The 6,000-nt window shown below is 40.5% G+C and overlaps 1 protein-coding gene across 2 annotated transcripts in view; it reads left to right on the top strand.

Annotated features, from left to right (window-relative positions):
- The first annotated feature begins 1,680 nt into the window (after window positions 1–1,680).
- Window positions 1,681–6,000, top strand: part of ZDHHC4 (zinc finger DHHC-type palmitoyltransferase 4) — a 42,249-nt gene continuing 37,929 nt past the window's right edge. Inside the window, exon 1 of one of the 2 annotated variants that reach the window (XM_031945568.1) lies at window positions 1,681–2,017. The gene's annotated coding sequence lies outside the window, so the exon portion shown is untranslated. Of the gene's footprint in view, window positions 2,484–6,000 lie in introns of both variants that reach the window. The other variant, XM_012543923.3, reaches the window with a different exon arrangement.

Below are 6,000 nucleotides of genomic sequence, written 5' to 3'. Positions count from 1 at the left end.
TGGGAGATAGACATTTTGTTTTTGATGCCTACAACTTGTAGTCTTCTGAGAAAACCATTGGACTCCTCAAGTGTTCTAAGAAATTAAGACTATTTTGCAGAGAAGGCACCAGCTTACATTGATAGAGGAAATTTTTTCATTTGAAATAAATAATGAAACCACACAAGTATAGGATATGTATTTACTTAAGTGTCCAGATTGTTTCCACCAGCAGAATATAAGCTCCTTATCACAGGGACTGTTTCATTTTGGGTTTTTTTTTTTTTTCTTTCCATCTTTAGTAGTTATACATAGTTGTTATTTAATAGATACCTAAATGATGTGACCTAAAGTCAAGGCTGATTTGTGATGCCATTTCATCCCTGAAATTACAGTTACAGTCAAGACAGAATAAATATACCTTAAGACTTGGGGTCTAAAAACAGTACTTAATTTAGGAGTACTTAATTATGATGGGAGAGAGTCAAATGTACCCAGAGAGAGGACTCTGTCTCAGAGAGTAGGGACTGAGGGTGGATCACAACATAGTATTGTTGTTTCCTTACTTTGTTTTCTTTCTCATTTTTTCCCCTTTTTGAGCTGATTTTTCTTGTGCACCATAATTGTGGAAATATCTATAGAAGAACTGCACAGGTTTAACAAGTGTTGGTACTTGCTGTGTAAGGGAGGAGATGGGAAGGAGGGAGAAAAAAATTCGGAACACAAAGTTTTGCAAGGATGAATGTTGAAAACATATATTTTGAAAATAATAATTTAGGGGTAGCTAGATGGTACAGTGAATAGAGTTGCTGGATCTGAAGTTAGGAAAACTCATCTTCTTGAGTTCAAGTTTGGCCTCAGGCACTTTCCAAATATGTGACCCTGGAAAAGCCATTTAATTCTATTTGCTTAAGTTTCCTCATCTGTGAAAAATGGCTAGAGAAGGAAATGGCAAATATTCCAACAAAGAGTCGGATGTGGCAGAAAAAACACTGAACACCCTCAGGCTTCATCACGATTCTGCGACACTGCCTATCTCTTGGGCCTTGATTTCCTCACCTGTAAAACAGGGGAGTTGTTGAACCAAAAGATGCTTACGATTTCTCCCAGCAGCGATATCTGATTCCAAGCTTCCCAGGACTACTAGGCCATCCCAGGCTGGGACAAGCAACGCTAGAAACTTGCACGCCTCGGGCAAACTGGATTCTCCTTTTATGTCTCCATCATCAACAATTTCGATATGAAGTTTTGTTACTGAGGTGATAATAAACGTTCTCGTGTATGTAGACCTTTAGACTTTACAATACACACAAGAATTATAATTCGTGTATGCATTAGGATCTCCATTTCTTAGCTGAGCGACTACTTCGCCCTCCAGATTTCCAAAAGGAGCGAGATGCTGGTCGATCCCAAAGCACTGCACTCGGCAGTCTCTAAACAGCCGCAAGACGCTCAACGATAGACCTTTTCGACTTTCGATTGGTTCCCCCTGAAGCGGTGGCCCGATAGTTAGACCAAGCCGGAAGTACCTGAGAAGGTACAATTTAGCCTCCCGGCTTTCCTTGGGCCCATACGCACTTTACGTAAGGCCCATCCCTACCTGATTCCCTCCACTGTTGGCCGGCGCCCCGCGTCCGTCTCTATAGCCAGCGCATGCTCCTTATTTACCACCCCTCCCTTTTCCAGCTAGTCATTCCGGAAGAAGCGAACTTGATCGGTCATGTGCCTCTTGAGATCTTCTTCCGTCACATTCTTCGCTCTCGCGAGAGCCCCGGACTAGATGCGTATTGGTCAGCGAGCTGTTGGCGCATGCTCTGTGGCGGAACATTTCTTTTCCTACTCTTTCCTAGTCGTTCGAGTAATGAAGGCTCGCCTCCGGGACTTTGTAGACCCCCCGGTTCGAAGGCTCGTAACCGCCCTTATATGCCCCACTCCAGGCCTCCCCCCAAACCCTGAAGGATTTTGACCGAAAGCCCCGCTTATTTTCTGACGTAACTCAGTTCCGCAAACTTTTTCCCAGGCGCCTCTTCCGAGCCAGGTACTGTGCGTGCTAGCTACGGAGCGGGGTGCCCAGGAGAAACTCCTGGAGCAAAGGGACCAGGATGGGAGCAGGCTCGAGAAGAAGCACAGGCCGGCTTGGAAAGCTACAGATTAAAATGTGTCGGAAGAAGCGAACTTGATCGGTCATGTGCCTCTTGAGATCTTCTTCCGTCACATTCTTCGCTCTCGCGAGAGCCCCGGACTAGATGCGTATTGGTCAGCGAGCTGTTGGCGCATGCTCTGTGGCGGAGCATTGCTTTTTCTACTCTTTCCTAGTCGTTCGAGTAATGAAGGCTCGCCTCCGGGACTTTGTAGACCCCCCGGTTCGAAGGCTCGTAACCGCCCTTATATGCCCCACTCCAAGCCTCCCCCCAGACCCTGAAGGAGCCTGACCGAAAGCCCCGCTTATTTTCTGACGTAACTCAGCTCCGCAAACTTTTTCCCAGGCGCCTCTTCCGAGCCAGGTACTGTGCGTGCTAGCTACGGAGCGGGGTGCCCAGGAGAAACTCCTGGAGCAAAGGGACCAGGATGGGAGCAGGCTCGGGAAGAAGCACAGGCCGGCTTGGAAAGCTACAGATTAAAATGTGTTTCAATGAAAGAGCAGGACCTACTTTCAGACAGAGAATGAGACGCAGTTTTGGACATGGCCGAGAGTAGAGATTTGTTTTGTTTCACTGTGTTTTATTTGTTGTTGTTTATTTGTTTTATTTCCCTCTCACCCTAGGGAAGAGGAGTTGGGTGGGAAAAAAAAGTAAATGTTTGATAATGGGAAAAGAAAGATTTTTTTTTAATAAAAAGCAAACTATAAGATCTACAGTTTCATATGCAGCCTATTTTCTGTTTATGATATTAAATTCAGGATAGAAATTTATTTTGACAACTTTTAACAATAGAAAAAACCACGGAAGCAGGCAGGTGAGATAGAAGCAGAAGAATAGATTTGTTTGGCTGGAATATAGTTAAAGGGAAAAGAGTATAATGAAATATGACCAGAAAGATAAATTAGGATTAGGCTGTTGAGTTTCTTTTGTAAACAGTGGATAATCTCTGAAGGAAGCTTTTTACTATACCCGGAGAGTGTGTGGAAAGTTTGGATTTGTCTGAAAAGAAAAGGCTTTTATGTAGATATTAGTTGGCCAGAATACATTGGAAAAGGTATAGAATAGATATGAAAGAGTTAGGAGGTTATTTCAACCAGGATTGTAAAAGAAAGGCACTCTAGACTAAGTGGTCCTTACTCTCCCCTCAAATGAAAAATCCCATCCTTGTCTTTGAAAGGGCTAGACTAACATGGCCCTCCAGACTGCTCTAAAGGGAGTTGATTTTACCCCCTTAGAGGGCCTGAGATACCTGAGACCTCCTATAGAATTACCATTTTTGCTTTCTTAACATGATTTTCAAAAATTGATCTTTTTCCTTTTTTCTATGAACTTTCAAATTGAAAAGCAGCTTTTGTAGGTTTGAGACACTTGAAGGTAAAGAAGAATCTTAGCAAATTGGAAATGACATGAGAATACCAGTGGTGCCATTTTGTAGTCTGTTAATTTACATTATCTTTACATAGAATGACCTTTTCTACAATCCTCCAAACAAGATTCATGTTTTCCTTGAATGAAATACTTTCCAAGATAAAAATCAGTTGCTAGTTGACTTAAGCCTTAATTAGTAACATGAATTTTGCTTTACAAAAAGTCTTAGAAAACAAATACAACTCTTAAAAGCTACCTTGGATTTGGTATTGGCTTTTTTTTTTTTTTTTTTTTTGCCTTGCCGGGGAGACTAGTAATTTCCTGAGTCTCAGTTTCGTGATTTTTAAAATGAATATATGAAATATCTGCTTAAATAGGACTATTGGGAAGGTTAAATGAGAAAATATATCTTAAGGTAGTAAACTTGCAAGTACTATGTACATGCCAATTTTTTTTTTTTTTTTTTTGTGGCACATTAGTGTAGTGGAACAAATCACATAAGAAAATCAAAACTAAGGCTTGATCATGTAAAATTCAGCATCTTTTACCTCTTCCCGTACCTCCTTCCCCCCCAAAAAAATCAACTGACCTAAGAATAAAAAATAAATATAGGACCTTTGATATTATTGGTATCAACTCCTAGAATGAGAAAAACACTTTTTACCAATGAAGGTTGGCATCTCTGCAATTTAGGGTTGTCTAGGCCACTAAGAGATTAAGTGACTGGCCTAAGTATTTATCAAAGGTAGAATTTGATCATGTCCTGATCTCAGGGCACCAGTTTATTCTATATGCCTCTCAAAAATAAAGAAAACCAAATGTTAATCAAGAAACATTAAGTGCCTATTGTGTGTCAGGTGCTAAGGGAATAAGCTGAACTCTAGGGATATAAAAAGAGAGACAAAAGATAGTCCCTACTCTCAAGAAGTTTACAGTCTAACTGGAGACAACTTGGCAACCAAATATAGATAAGGCAGTATATATACAGGATAAATAGGAAATAATACAGGTATTAACCTAGGTTCAGAATAAACATTTCAACAGGCATAGTTAAGTGGGTGGATATTAGTTTATTTCTGCTCAGAATCTTGATTTAAATAAGACATAAGGGAAGAGGAAACTCATAGCACAAAAGTAATACACAATTAACAAACACAATGGCCACTATAACAACCAACATTTGGCATTACCACTTTGAGGAAGCAACAAAATCAGGGTTTCTTGGCTGGGAGGCCTCATGGTGACAGCTGTTTAGTCTCTAGTGGGAGCCATTGCTAGTCAAGTTTGTAAAGACTTCCTAGCCCAGATCCTCAAAGTCCCTTTACACCAAAGGGTTTTTTTTTTTTTTTTTTTATAGGCTGAGAACAAAGAAGGCACTATGCTAAATATTCTCATTTAGTGTATGACTAGAGATGTAATATGTTCTCCCCCGCCCCTCCCCACAGAATGCTCCATTACAAAAGGCCCACCAAAGAGATTATTTATTCATTCCTTTAGGAGGACTGTGTTTACTCAAGGAACTAGCCAGGTTTCCAGGGTAAATATAGGTCTGCAATAAAGGATACTCATTGATTAATGTACAAGAAAGGATGGCCTTCCTTTATGCTTTCCTGACATTCTATCAGATAACATGTAAGCATGTTCTCCTCAGCAAAAAGAAGTTACACATGGCTGAGAGTTATTTAAGATTCCTTGCTTACTAGGATTCCTTACAACAGGTTAGGCACTAGAATTAAGAGGGTTTGGGAAAGACTTTGTGTAAGATGGGATTTTAGTTAAAATTTAAAGGGAGCTAGAGAAGTTAGTAGGCAGAATTAAGGGAGAGTGTACCAGAGAAAATTCTCATGCTATGGAGATTGAGTCCATTAGTGTGTGCATGATGGGAGAAGGCATTAATAAGGCTGGAAAGAAAGGAGACTGCTGGTTATGATGATCTTGAATGACGGGAGTATTTTGTATTTGATTTTGAAGGTAACAGGGAGCCACTGGGGTTTATTGATGTATACTTTAGGAAATTGGACCTATGCTTTAGGAAAATTATTTAAGTGGCTTAATGAAGGAATGGATTGGAGTTGAGAGAGACTTGTGACCTATTAGCCATCTATTTCATTAATCCAGGAGAGTGGCAATAAGGGCCTTTATTATAGTATTGGCCGTGTCAGAATAGAGAAGGGAGAATTGAAGATATGTTGCAAATATGACATCAACAGGCCGGGGTAACAGATTGGGTATGGGGGAGTGAGAGATGGTTAAGAATTCAGGATGATTCCTAGGTTGGAAGCCTAAGGTATTGGACGAATATGTTATTTGATACAGTAGTAAAGGGATGGGGTGAAGGGAACCTTAAGGGGAAAGATAATGAATTCTGTTTTGGATTTGTTGAGTATAAGATGTCTACGGGACATTAGTTCAAGATTTCTGAAAGACAATTAAGTTGTAAGATTCAAAACTGGAGATCTAAAGAGAGGGTGGGGGCAGTATAGAAGATTTAAGAATTATCAGCAGAAAGAGG

Source organism: Sarcophilus harrisii, chromosome 1 (genome assembly GCF_902635505.1).
Source record: "Sarcophilus harrisii chromosome 1, mSarHar1.11, whole genome shotgun sequence".
Taxonomy (NCBI): domain Eukaryota; kingdom Metazoa; phylum Chordata; class Mammalia; order Dasyuromorphia; family Dasyuridae; genus Sarcophilus; species Sarcophilus harrisii.
Note: the sequence above shows the minus strand (reverse complement) of the source record. Positions and strands in the feature narration are given on the sequence as shown.